The following is a 15,077-nucleotide window of genomic DNA, read 5'->3' as shown; positions in this document are numbered from 1 at the left end:
ATAGTCCTTCCGGATCCACCTCCACCTACGCCTGAACCGGCAGGTAGCCGACCTCCTGGCCTTGAGTGTGGATGTAGACACTGCGAAAAGCGACGATGAACCCTTGGACTACTGGTTGTGCAAGCTTGACCTGTGGCCAGAGCTGTCCCAATTTGCCATACAACTTCTCTCTTGCCCTGCCACAAGCGTCCTGTCAGAAAGGACCTTCAGTGCAGCTGGAGGCATAGTTACTGAGAAGAGAAAACGCTGCTTTGCGTCAAATCCAGATTTTTCCCCGGGACTTTGGGCATGCATCCCACTCCGCCATGCCCCCCTCCAGGTGTTAGACCCCTTGAAACATCTTTTCCAATGACTTTTGTGGCCAGCATAATTTTTTCTATTTTTCAAAGTTCACCTCCCCATTGAAGTCTATTGCAGTTCGCAAACTTTTACGCGAACCAAACCTTCTGCGAAGGTTCGCGAACCGAAAATCGGAGGTTTGCGACATCTCTACTCTGGATATAGTAAACTCAGTACTCAGGTCCCAGTAAATGTGACCGTATAAATATACAATGTATGACGCACTCTGATATAGTAAACTACTTTTCCTGGTCCCTTGGAGTTTACTATAAAGGGATTCTACTGTATTATCATCTTCTAAGTAGCTGCTGCTAATGAACATTTAGTGAATTGCAGTATGTAATACAACACATCTCTAAGTGGACTACGCTTGTTAGTGTAAAATAGGGGTGACTACAATGTAATGTGTTGGAGTGTAACATTTGGAGAAGGTGGGAGAGGGGGAGGAAATCACTATACAATGTAAGGTTTTGTAACTGTAGTCTTATTTTATTTTATGTGTTCATAGCAAACATATAGTGCTACACAGCAATTTATTCCACCATCTCTCTCATTCTTTCTAGTTTCTTCCAACCAGCTTTCTACCACTCTCTGCCAATTTTCTATTTTTAACACCAATTTTAGGTACGGTATCTCCTACTGTTTTCTCTTTATGTCAGCTGACTCTGGCATTGTCCCTGCCACTTCTATCTTTACACTTACCATTACACCTTTCTTTTTCCAGTTTACCATTTCTTCGCCACTTTTTTTTTTTTTTTTTATCTCTCTCCTTTCTCATTTACTCTATACAGCCTTGTACACATGCTAGAAGAAACTTGGCAGAGGCAGCTGGTAAGTACCCCCTCTGTCAAGCATCTAGCATGTGAACAGTGGCCCCCGATGCTCCTTGGTGTCTTGGCCACTGGCCAGCGATCAGCCTGACAGACTGATTTGGCTGAGCAGGGCTGAGAGCATTGCTCTCCCCACTAACCCCACCTGCTGCTCGACATCAATACAGTGCTGCTCCATTGGCCCACTCGCCCCACTTCCCCCACATATCAGAACATGTCACTAGCCTGCAGGCTAAAACACATCTGTAGAGCCATGTAATGTCGCCAGTGGGATGACGAGATACTGTGCTTTGTATGTGGCTTAAGGCTCTGATGCAACAAACTTTTATTTTATTAAATATTGCTTAAAGAGGCACTGATGCGAAAAAAAATTATGATATAATGAATTGGTTGTGTAGTACGGATAATTACTAGAACATTAAGCAAAGAAAATATTCTCATGTTTTTATTTTCAGTTATACAGTGTTTTTTATAACAATGCATCATTATCTAATATTTGCAGTTTACACTACTCAGCATTCTAAATTATTTTTACAGAGCAGGCTGTGAACTTTTGACCTTTCCTGTGCAGAAGAAAAAACAATACAGTGCCAGACACTTGTGATAACACCCTTCAGAAGTCAGAACTCTCTGCGTCTTTTAAAGTCGTGGAGCTCAATGGCTTTTATTTGCATAGATAACAACTGGGGTTTCTTAACTCTTCCTGTACTGGAAACAATATTAGACTTATGTCTCTGCTCCTAAAGTTTTATTTCTTAGCTGTACTACACAAACAAATCATTATATCATAATTTTTTGTTCGCTTCAGTGTCTCTTTAAGTTAACAGTTTCTCACCTTATTTTAATAATACCTTTCTAAAATATAACAAACAAAATCTGATTAATTAAATAAAGCGTGGTATTATTTTTGCAATTTATTTCTTTCTAGGTGCAAGTTAATTTTTGTAGATAAGGTGATAATAAGGTTTAGAAAGAGATAGCCCATGCAAAAATGTTAATGCATGATGGTCTAAGCCAGGTATCTTTTTTCCTGAGTCTCTCTGTCTTGGCTGTTGCTGTCACTCCTTCCTGCTCTTTCTTTTACCCTTATCATTGTGTTCTTCCTTTCTTTATACGCCTTCTTTTGATATGCATCATGAACTTAGCTCATTCTTTTTATATTCCACTCATGGAGGAGCGATGACACTGCTGACAGGGTGAAAAGATTACTAGTATGCATCTTTAACACCTTCTTATATCTTTCTGGGGACACTTCAGAGTTGCGTTAACTCCAGCAGCACTGTTCTCCAATTGTGTGCTCAGTCGTGGTATACAAATCATACAAGAAACAAAGTGCTTTGACACTAGTGTTCTTCGAGATTACTGCAGCTCACATGAGTTGTTTCATTGTTTTCCCTTAACTTCTCTCCCTCTCTCTCTCTCTCTCTCTCTCAAAAAAAAAAAAAAAAAAAGGATACTGCTTGTAACACATTTTTGTATCTCAGACAATTATTCAACTCTCAGCTGCAGTGCCTACCAGTTAGTTTTCATGCAGGATAGTTGTTGATAAACAGTTTTAAAGATGGTTATTTTACTTCTTCAAAGTAGGTAAGATGGGCTATTTTATGGCTCACCTCTAGTTGCTTTCTAGCGTAACCTGTACAGCAGTTATGGTATGAGCATTAATGTCAAAGAGGCACAGGATAAAATTTGCCACAAGTAGAATATCAGTAAAATTACCGATATTCTACTACTTAATTCCAATAGTAAAATATTGGTTATCTTTACAGATATTTTGCTATTACTTAACCTAACCCTACTCTCACACAGAACCATCCTTCTACTGATGCCTAACCCTAAGACCTCCCTCTACTGATGCGTAACTCTAAGACCTCCCTCTGCCGAAGCCAAACCCTAAGACCTCCGTCTACTGATGCCAAACCCTAAGACCTCCCTCTACCAATGCCTAAACCTAAGACCTCCCTCTACCAATGCTAAACTCTAATACTGAATACTGGCACTTAAAGTGGACCCAAATTAAAAATACAAGATTTCAGAAGTAAAATCTATTTTCTAAATTATAATAATAAATAGTAGCCTTTTTTCAGCTGCATGAGGACAAAGATAAAATATTTTACCTTTATTGGAGGAACCACTCCCTTCCTTTCAAATTGCCGGGACAAAATCCGGCAAACTGGTGAAGTAGGTGGTGCCCAGCAATGGAGGAATTGCTAATGGCTGCCCCCAGTATAATCCTAGTTATGAAAAGAGAAGGGTGAAAAGCATGCACTGAAATGCTCATAGGCTTGAAGGAGAGTTTACTTATCTTTGCATGTGTCAGAGTGGTGCAACTAAATATTTTTAATTTAAAAAAATGTTTGGTTTGGGTCCGCTTTAACACTTAGTCGCCCCCCCCCCCCCACAACCTTAAGCTACCCCCACCTTAAATTAAACCCCCCTGCCACAAAGAATTTGTGACAAATAAGGGAAATTTGGGTGTCTGCTATATAATGCCGCACCATGTATATCAGCAAGCCTCAGTGCATGCGAATTGCATGGAACTAACTGCATCATAGTGATCTTGTACATGGCTACTTCTTAAACTATGAACACTCAAAAGCCTGTATGTGCATATAGTGCTATCCTACATTTTAGAGGGACTTTGATGGCTTTTGGGGGAAAGAAAAGATTTAGAATCCAATCTTTCAAGGAACATAGGGCCATCTACTGTTTAAATTCTCAGACATGTGAAAATATTCCCCCCAAAAAGGTCAAGTATCTTGAAAGCCCTTTTAGATCTGCTGGCTGACCTACACGAGTTGGACGGTGACATAAACGTCAACCCGCAACTCTCTCAATCCCAGAAAGGACAGTTACAAGAGGTGCTGGCCCCATACCAGCACACATTCTCAGGTATCCCAGGGCGGACAAGTATGGCAGTTCACCAAGTAGATACAGGAACCCATCCCTCCATCAAGCAATACACTTACCATGTCTTTCCGGAGGTGCAAGCGGACATGCAGAAAGAGGTGAGGGAGATGCTAGAACTAGGGGTTGTTCAAAAGTCCTGCAGTGCCTGGGCAGCCCCAGTTGTCCTGGTCCCCAAAAAGTACCAGACAACTTGGTTCTGCGTGGACTACAGGAAGTTGAATGCCATCACTACTACAGATGCCTACCCCATGCCTCGCATCGATGAGTTGTTGGATACGCTGGCAGCCGCCAGGTACCTTTCAATCATGGATCTGAGCAGGGGGTACTGGCAGATGCTGCTTGCACCTGACGCGAGGCAAAAGTCAGCCTTCATCACCCCTTTCGGCCTCTTTGAGTTCACGATGATGCCCTTTGGAATGAAGAACGCACCTGCCACATTTCAGCGGGCCGTGAACAACCTGCTGGAGGGAATGCAAGGGTTCGCTGTAGCGTACCTGGATGACATTGCGGTGCTCAGCCCCACCTGGGAAGAACACCTCAAATGCCTGTCCCAGGTACTAGAGAGGCTGGCCATGGCCAATCTGACAGTTAAGCCGAGTAAGTGTCAGATTGGCATGACCGAGGTGCAGTACTTAGGTCACTGGGTGGGGGGTAATACCCTGAAACCTGACACAGGAAAGGTAGACGCCATCCTGGCATGGCCTCGGCCTATCACGAAGAAACAGGTCCAGGCATATCCTGGGGACTGCTGGCTACTATAGGAAATTTGTTCCAACCTATAGTACCCTCGCAAAGCCCCTGACCGATGCCACTACCAAGAAACACCCCAAGATTGTTAGCTGGACCCCCGGGTGTGATAACGCCTTCCAGGCCTTGAAGCAGGCGCTGTGCTTCAAGCCCCGGATTTCAGTCATCGGTTCATTGTGCAAACCGATGCCTCTGACTACGTCTCAGCGCAGTCCTCGGCCAGGTGGATGGAAAGGGAGATGAACACCCTATCCTTTACCTGAGCCAGAAGCTCCTTCCCCGAGAGGTAGCCTACTCCACTACTGAAAAGGAGTGCCTAACGATCATGTGGGCACTACAGAAACTGCAATCATATCTGTACGTCCGCTCCTTCACGATCATTACCGATCATAACCCCCTGAGCTGGATGAACCGCACTGCTGGGACCGATGGCAAGCTCTAACGATGGAGCCTGTCATTGCAGCAGTACGACTTTACGATTCAACACAAGGCAGGCAGCTGACACCAGAATGCCAACGGGCTATCCCGTTGCAATGGGGAACTAGAACAGATATCACAGGTTAACGGCACATCATGTGGATGCCTGGCTGAAGCCTCTATCCTTGGGGGGAGGTGTTACGGAAGAGCCGTGAGACCAGAAAACGCAATCGCAATTGGTTTCCTGAACCGATTGCCATTGACATGCCAGATCAGAATCTTATGTCTATGGATACCAGGCAGTCAAGCCTAGGGGACTTTGTTGTCTTCATAGGTGTTAGCAGAGTTCTTTTCATGAGAGCCATGTATGCTCTCTGATAAAGCCTGCGTGGTTAATTAAGTTGATCAAAAGAGTCCCTTTCCTGGCCACTGACACTGAGGTGTGAAAGCTCTCCAGCAGTAAGCCCCAAATGGCAAGTGTTACTGCCTTTTGAAGAGACAGGATAAACTCAGCATGAGACCAGACTGCCTGACTCCGTCAGAAGCAGAGAGGAAATTAATGCTGTATATGATTGTTTGCCTATTTACGGAATACCGTATCTAGAATAGTTATGAGAGTTGTATCATTGGGTTTGTAGTGTCTTGCTGAATCTTTTGATACCAGTCTAGAGGGGCAAGGGGTACGCTACAACCAAGTTATTAAACTTCTCAGGAACTAGACCCTCTATCCTAATCAAGTCTGATGTCATAGGAATTTTCATAATCTGAGGAATATTAATCTGTTATCAGCGCAAATGTGGCATTTATCGGTTTTGAATTACAGCATTTTATAAGTTTAAACCTAAATCTCTCTCCGGGGGAATAAACTGTGATTGGTTTGTGAACCAGAGGGGGCTGGCTTTGTTCCACCCCCAAAACTAGCTTCCATAAAACCAGGGTGCATACAGGGAGGGGCATTCCTCCAATTCCATCTCCATGTGAGCCTGCTGCTGCCTTGAGAACGGGCAGCGGTCATCTTGTCTGAACTTTGGCTCCTGAACTGAAACAAAGAACTGCACGTGTTTTCCCAGAAAGGACATATTTCCACATGAACTTAAGTATTTTCTTCCATTTTTATTTTCATACTTGCTACTAATGTCTCTATAATTGTTGATTTTACTTATTTTCTGTATATATTAATTATTTATATTGCATTAATAATAAACAACTAAAAAGTTGTTTTATTTGTTCAGCTACACCTGCTATTCAGCCACACAGAAAGAATTCTAGCTTCTGAAGAGTCGCTACTATTGTTGATAGATAGACAAAATAGAGTGTGTTTAACCATTTTTATTTGCAGGTATTAGTCTCAGTATAGTTAGGACTCCTACCCTTCTGTAGGATGGTGGCAGTTATACCCTGAAATAGTGTGTAAATTGTATTACCGTCACTCACAAGCTCCCTTCTAGTCGATCTGCTGCCAAAATCCCAGCGGTTTCAGCGCACCGATTGCAACCACAGATTGCATGGTCTGTGGGCTGAAACCGATTGGGAAGTCATTGTGCAGTCCGGCCACTAGGGGGCTTGTGACATTGTCCAATAATGATTGTCCATTGTCCACTGTCCATTGATGATAGTCCATTGTCCATTGATGATAGTCCATTGTCCATTAATGATTGTCTATTGTCGATTAAAAATTGTACATTGATGATTGTCCATTGTCTATTGAAAATTACCATTGTCCATTGATTATTGTACATTGTCCACTGATGATTGTCCATTGATAATTGTTTACTGATGATTATCTATTGATAATTGTCCATTTATGGTTTCCATTGTCTATTGATGATTGCCCAATAATGATTGTCCATTGTCGGTTGTCCACTGTCAATTGATGGTAGTCCATTGTCCATTAAAGATTGTCCATTGTCCACTGTATATTGTTGTTGATTGTCCATTCATGATTGTCATCATCCCATGTTGATTGTCCATTGTCCATTCATGATTGTGCATTGTCCTTTATCCGTTGCCGAGTGTCCAGTATTCATTGTCCATAGATGATTGTCAATTGTACATTGATGATTGTCCGTTGTTTATTGATGATTGTCCATCATTGTTTGTAAATTGTCCATTGATGATTGTCCATTGTCCATTGATGATTAGGCATTGTCCATTAATGATTGTCCATTGACCATTGATGATTGTCCATTGTCTATTGTCCATTGATAATTGAATATTGTCCATTAATGAATTTCCATTGTCTATTGATGATTTCCCATTGATGATTGTTAATTGTCCATTGATGATTATCCATTGTCGATTGTTGATTGTCCATTGATGATTCGTCCATTGATGATTGGCCATTGTCTATTGATGATTGTCCATTGATGTTTGACTATTGTCTATTGATAATTGTCCATTGTCCATTGATGATTGTCCATTGTCCAATAATAATTGTCCATTATCAATTGATAATTGTCCATTGTCCACTGTCTATTGTTGATTGTCCATTGATAATTGTCTATTGATGATTGTCCATTGTTTATTGATGATTGTCCATTGTCCATTGTTCATTGTCCATTGTCTACACATGATTGTCCATTGTGCATTAATTATTGTCCATTGTCTATTGATGATTGTTGATTGTCCATTGATGATTTCCATTGTCTATTAATTATTGTCCATTAATGTTTGTCCATTGTCCATTAATGATTGTCCATTGTCTATTGAAAATTGCCATTGTCCATTGATAGTTATCCATTGTCCCTTGATGCTTGTTGAGTGATGATTATCCATTGATAATTGCCATTGATGATTTTTCATTGTCCACTGATGATTGTCCATTGTTTAGTGTCAATTGATGAGTGTCAATTGTCATTTGATGTTTTCCATTGTCTATTAATGATTGTCCATTGTCCATTGATGATTGTCCATTGTCCACTGTCTATTGTTGATGGTCCATTGTCCATTGAAAATTGTCTATTGATGATTGTCCATTGTCTGTTGATGATTGTCCATTGTCTATTGATGATTGACAATTGATGATTGTTCATTGTCCATTGTCTATACATGATTGTCCATTGTGCATTAATGATTGTCCATTGATGATTGTCGATTGTCCATTGATGATTTCCATTGTCTATTATTTATTGTCCAATAATGATTGTCCATTGTTCATTAATGATTGTCCATTGTCCACTGTCTATTGTTGATGGCCCATTGGTATTGTCTATTAATGATTGTCCATTGTCAATTGATGATTGTCCATTGTCTATTGATGATTGTCAATTCATGATTGTCCATTCCCCATTGTCCATTGTCTATACATGATTGTCCACTGTGCATTAATTATTGTCCATTGTCTATTGATGATTGTTGATTGTCCATTGATGATTTCCATTGTCTATTAATTATTGTCCATTAATGTTTGTCCATTGTCCATTAATGATTGTCCATTGTCTATTGAAAATTGCCATTGTCCATTGATAGTTATCCATTGTCCCTTGATGCTTGTTGAGTGATGATTATCCATTTATAATTGTCCATTGATGATTTTTCATTGTCCACTGATGATTGTCCATTGTTTAGTGTCAATTGATGATTGTCAATTGTCATTTGATGTTTTCCATTGTCTATTAATGATTGTCCATTGTCCATTGATGATTGTCCATTGATGATTGTCGATTGTCCATTGATGATTTCCATTGTCTATTATTTATTGTCCAATAATGATTGTCCATTGTTCATTAATGATTGTCCATTGTCCACTGTCTATTGTTGATGGTCCATTGTCCATTGGTATTGTCTATTGATGATTGTCCATTGTCTATTGATGATTGTCCATTGTCTATTGATGATTGTCAATTCATGATTGTCCATTCCCCATTGTCCATTGTCTATACATGATTGTCCATTGTGCATTAATGATTGTCCATTGATGATTGTCGATTGTCCATTGATGATTTCCATTGTCTATTAATTATTGTCCAATAATGATTGTCCATTGTCCATTAATGATTGTCCATTGTCCACTGTCCATTGATGATAGTTTATTGTCCATTAATGATTGTCTATTGTCGATTGAAAATTCTCCTTTGATGATTGTCCATTGTCTATTGAAAATTGCCATTGTCCATTGATGGTTATCCATTGTCCACGGATGATTGTCCATTGAAGCTTGTTTAGTGATGATTATCCATTGATAATTGTCCATTGATGATTTTCCATTGGCTACTGATGATTGTCCATTGTATATTGTCCATTGTTTATTGTCAATTGTCCATTGATGGTTTCCATTGCCTATTGATGATTGTCCATTAATGATTGTTTATTGTCCACTGTCCATTGATGATAGTCCATTGTCCATTAAAGATTGTCCAATGTCCTTTGTCGATTGTCCACTGTGTATATTGATGATTGTCCATCGATGATTATCATTATCCCATGTTGATTGTCCATTGTCCGCTGATGATTGTTCATTGTATGATTATCCGTTGCCCATGGTCCATTGTCTATACATGATTGGCCGTTGTGCATCAATGATTGCCCATTGTCCATTGATGATTGTCCATTGTCCATTGGTGATTTCCATTGTCTATTAATTATTTTCCAATAATGAGAGTCCATTGTCCATTTTCCATTAATGATTGTCCATTGTCCACTGTCCATTGATAATAGTCCATTGTCCATTGATGATTGTCCATTATCTATTAATGATTGTCTATTGTCCATTGATGATTGGCCATTTTTTATTGAAAATTGCCATTGTTTATTGATGATTGTACATTGTCCACTGATGATTGTCCATTGAAGATTGTCCATTGTTTATTGTCCATTGATGATGATCAATTGTCCATTGATGGTTTCAATTGTCTATTGATGATTGTCCAATAATGATTGTCCATTGTCAATTGTTCATTAATGATTGTCCATTGTCCACTGTCGATTGTCCACTGCATATTGTTGATTGTCCATTCATGATTGCAATTATCCCATGTTGATTGTCCATTGTCCATTGATGATTGTGCATTGTCCTTTGTTCGTTGTCTAGTGTCCAGTGTTCATTGTCCATAGATGATTGTCCATTGTACAATGATGATTGTCCGTTGTTTATTCATGATTGTCCATCGTTGTTTGTAAATTGTCCATTGATGATTGTCCATTGTCCATTGATGCTTATCCATTGTCCATTAATGATTGTCCATTGGCCATTAATGATTGTCCATTGTCTATTGTCCATTGATAATTGAATATTGTCCATTGATGAATGTCCATTGTTTATTGATGATTTGCCATTGCTGATCATTCATTGTCAATTGATGATTATACATTGTCAATTGTTGATTGTCCATTGATGATTTGTCTATTGATGATTGTCCATTGTCCATTAATGATTGTCCATTGTCTATTGATGATTGTCCATTGATGTTTGACAATTGTCTATTGTTAATTGTCCATTATCAATTGATGATTGTCCATTGTCCAATGTCTATTGTTGATTGTCCATTGTCCATTGATAATTGTCCATTGATGATCGTCCATTGTTTATTGTAAATTGCCCATTGATGATTGTGCATTGTTCTTTGATCATTGTTGATTGTTCATTGTCCATTTTCCGTTTTCGATTGTCAATTATCCATTGTCCATAGATGAGTGTCCATTGTTTATTGATGATTGTCCATTGTTTATTGATGATTGTCCATTGTTGATTGTAAATTGTCCATTGATGGTTGTCCATTGTCCATAGATTATTGGCCATTGATGATTGTCTATTATGCATTGTTGATTGTCCATTGCCCATTGATGATTGTCTATTGTCCATTGTTTAATGATGATTGTCCTTTGTCTATTGTCCATAGATAATTGTTTATTGTCCCGTGATGATTGTCCATTTTCCATTGATGATTGTGTAATGTTTATTGATGAGTTTCTATTGTCTATTGATTATTGTCCATTGATGATTGTCCGACGTCCATTAATGATTGTCCGTTTCACATAAAGGACCGGCACCACACCAGGTATTTTATAGCTCTTCAAGGTTTAATCAAACAAACATGTTATCAACGACAGACTGCTGTTTCGACCCTCCTGGGCCTTTGTCAAGTTGCAAGAATCATATAGCACCAAATGACATACAACTATACAAATATAGTGAAAAAACACGCCCATATAGGGCCCAGTGACCAATCATGAGAGCGCACTTGTGGAGGACCTGATGGGAGACTGACCGCCATCCTGCAAACCAATAACAACCTGGCATTTCAAAAAAGTCACTCACCAATCAAAATAAAGACGGCGAGTTCCCCGCTGCCAGAGCATCTGAGGTGTGCATCATAGCAAAGCCGCTGCCTCCATCGGAGCGAGCGATGTGACTTCCTGGTCATGTGATCAAATCACATGCCTTAAGTCAGCTGACAAGGTTCAGCCAATCATATGCGCACCTCTTCGCAACATACGCAGCCTCCGCATCATAGCGGTGGGAGGTGCCCAAGCGGCCCTGGATACCGCCCATGTATCCATGCCTACATAGACGTTCCACAGTGTACACAAGCCGCCGCACTCACCCCACCACGCGAAGTTAAAGGGGAACTCTGCCAGTCTCTCCTACTGCGCTCTTCATTTTGGTCTGAAAAATATAAAAGATTAAAATCAGACATCACTTATCAAACTTTAAAGAGTACAAACCTTAGTTACAAAATAACATACAAGACAAGCTAGCAGAAGACACTTAGTGACTAAATGCAAAAACCCAGATCTAACTCCCTATTGAGTCCTGCTCTCCCCCTTGCGTCCAATCTTCTGATCCACCCCGCCTCCCTGCGAAGCAATTCTTTTAGCTTATTACCCCCCCCGCCACTGTGGTGATACCCCATCAATGGCCATAACCCTCAACTGAGACACATTATGTCCAAAATTGATAAAATGATCCGATACTGCCTGTCCTGTAGTGCCATTCCTGATAGCTGATTTGTGGGCTGAAATCCTAACCTTAACCTCATCTTCAATGCCCACACATCAAACTCACAGCAAATTGGGACTTTGCAAGCTTTAAAGAATAATGCTGATATTGTTATTTGCCCTGCAGACAAGGGAGGAGCAGTAGTTGTGTTAGATAGGAGTTACTATAATGGAGAAATTGAGAGGCAGCTCTCTGATGAGTGTGTATACGAAGTATTACAGCATGATCCTCTATCTAGGATACAGAGACGAATTTTGGCTGTTCTGCGAGATGCTTTGGCCAGTGGCTTAATTGATGAACCATTATTTAATTATTTACAGCAAGTTAATCCCACCACGCCACATATATATATACTTCCAAAAATTTACAAAACTTTACGTTCCCCTCCGGGACGCCCGATTGTGGCGGGTGTGGGATCGGTATTTGTTCCACTGGCCAAGTATCTTGATAGACTCTTGCAGCCTATAGTTCAGACTCTTGACTCCTATCTTAGAGACACCAGTATGTTCCTAACCAAGTTGAGGTCACTGCCATCCCTTGATGAGGGTGTGGCTTTGGTTACATTGGATGTCGAAAGCCTCTACACCTCCATCCCACATGATGGGGGTGTAGAGGCAGTAGACTGGTATGTCATGACACAGACAGACTGTAGCAATGCTCAACGTAGATTTTTGATACGGTTATTGGAAATTGTTCTGCAGGAGAACTATTTTGAGTTTGGTGGGCGGTTCTATAGACAACTACGAGGGACCGCCATGGGTTCTAACGTGGCCCCCTCCTATGCAAACTTATTTATGGGATTATACGAGGAGACCTTCGTATATTTGAACCCGCTGTATCGCAGACATGCCCTTAGTTGGTGGCGGTACATAGATGACGTGTTTTGCATATGGAGGGGGCCACGTTGTACCCTGGATGATTTTATCCGGGAGGTTCATCTTCAATGCCCACACATCAAACTCACAGCAAATTGGGACTTGGATTGTATTCCATTCCTTGATGTTCTGGTGTGTAACAGACAGGGAACCATTTGGACTGACTTATATACCAAACCGACGGACAGGAACTCCACCCTTCACTATAAAAGCTTTCATCCAGCTGGGGTGAAGGATGGAATTCCAGGTAGTCAACTGTCTAGGATAGACAGGATTGTAAGTGAGCCTGACAAATATATTACACGTAAGAGTGAATTGATAAATAAGTTTCGCTCCAGGCTGTATCCGTTGGAAGCCTCGCAGGGGCAAAAACAACGACGGAGGCGCAACACCAGGGGGATACCGCGTATTCCCTTTGTGTCTACGTATAATGTCTGCAGTGACGTCGTGGCGCGCTCACTGCAGAGGCATTGGCATCTTTTACGTGACGGTTTTCCAAGGGTACCTGAATTCAGGAGCCCTCCCATGATGTCTTTTCGACGAGCACCGACGTTGCGAGACAAGTTACGTGTTAAGTCGGCTACACTGGCACAGTCCTGTTCGTCGAGAACTGGTATGTTCCCCTGCCTGTCCTGCCATATGTGTAATAGTGTCATTAGGAGTAATACATTTCGACATCCTACCCTGGGCACTGAGTACCATGTCAGGGGCCACTACACCTGTGATTCAAATCACGTGGTGTATTTGATCAAGTGTCCCTGCAGCTGTATATATGTTGGCATGACTACTCAGTGCCTTAAGGTTAGGATTTCAGCCCACAAATCAGCTATCAGGAATGGCACTACAGGACAGGCAGTATCGGATCATTTTATCAATTTTGGACATAATGTGTCTCAGTTGAGGGTTATGGCCATTGATGGGGTATCACCACAGTGGCGGGGGGGTAATAAGCTAAAAGAATTGCTTCGCAGGGAGGCGGGGTGGATCAGAAGATTGGACGCAAGGGGGAGAGCAGGACTCAATAGGGAGTTAGATCTAGGTTTTTGCATTTAGTCACTAAGTGTCTTCTGCTAGCTTGTCTTGTATGTTATTTTGTAACTAAGGTTTGTACTCTTTAAAGTTTGATAAGTGATGTCTGATTTTAATCTTTTATATTTTTCAGACCAAAATGAAGAGCGCAGTAGGAGAGACTGGCAGAGTTCCCCTTTAACTTCGCGTGGTGGGGTGAGTGCGGCGGCTTGTGTACACTGTGGAACGTCTATGTAGGCATGGATACATGGGCGGTATCCGGGGCCGCTTGGGCACCTGCCACCGCTATGATGCGGAGGCTGCGTATGTTGCGAAGAGGTGCGCATATGATTGGCTGAACCTTGTCAGCTGACTTAAGGCATGTGATTTGATCACATGACCAGGAAGTCACATCGCTCGCTCCGATGGAGGCAGCGGCTTTGCTATGATGCACACCTCAGATGCTCTGGCAGCGGGGAACTCGCCGTCTTTATTTTGATTGGTGAGTGACTTTTTTGAAATGCCAGGTTGTTATTGGTTTGCAGGATGGCGGTCAGTCTCCCATCAGGTCCTCCACAAGTGCGCTCTCATGATTGGTCACTGGGCCCTATATGGGCGTGTTTTTTCACTATATATGTATAGTTGTATGTCATTTGGTGCTATATGATTCTTGCAACTTGACAAAGGCCCAGGAGGGTCGAAACAGCAGTCTGTCGTTGCTAACATGTTTGTTTGATTAAACCTTGAAGAGCTATAAAATACCTGGTGTGGTGCCGGTCCTTTATGTGAAGCGGATGTTGTGACCCCTTGGGTACCGGGGTGAGGATCTTGGCACACCTATACCTTCTACTTGGAGCCTATAGTGGTGCTCCTGATCGTTTGAAGTATTAATGATTGTCCGTTGATGATTGTCTATGACCAATTGTTGTTTGTCAATTGTCCATTGCCGATTTTCCATTGATGATTGTCCTTTGTATATTGTCCATTTATAATTGTCTATTGTCCATTGATGAT

This window comes from Hyperolius riggenbachi, chromosome 8 (assembly GCF_040937935.1).
Source record: "Hyperolius riggenbachi isolate aHypRig1 chromosome 8, aHypRig1.pri, whole genome shotgun sequence".
Taxonomy (NCBI): domain Eukaryota; kingdom Metazoa; phylum Chordata; class Amphibia; order Anura; family Hyperoliidae; genus Hyperolius; species Hyperolius riggenbachi.
The sequence above is the reverse complement of the archived record's forward strand: the minus strand, read 5'-3'. Positions refer to the sequence as shown.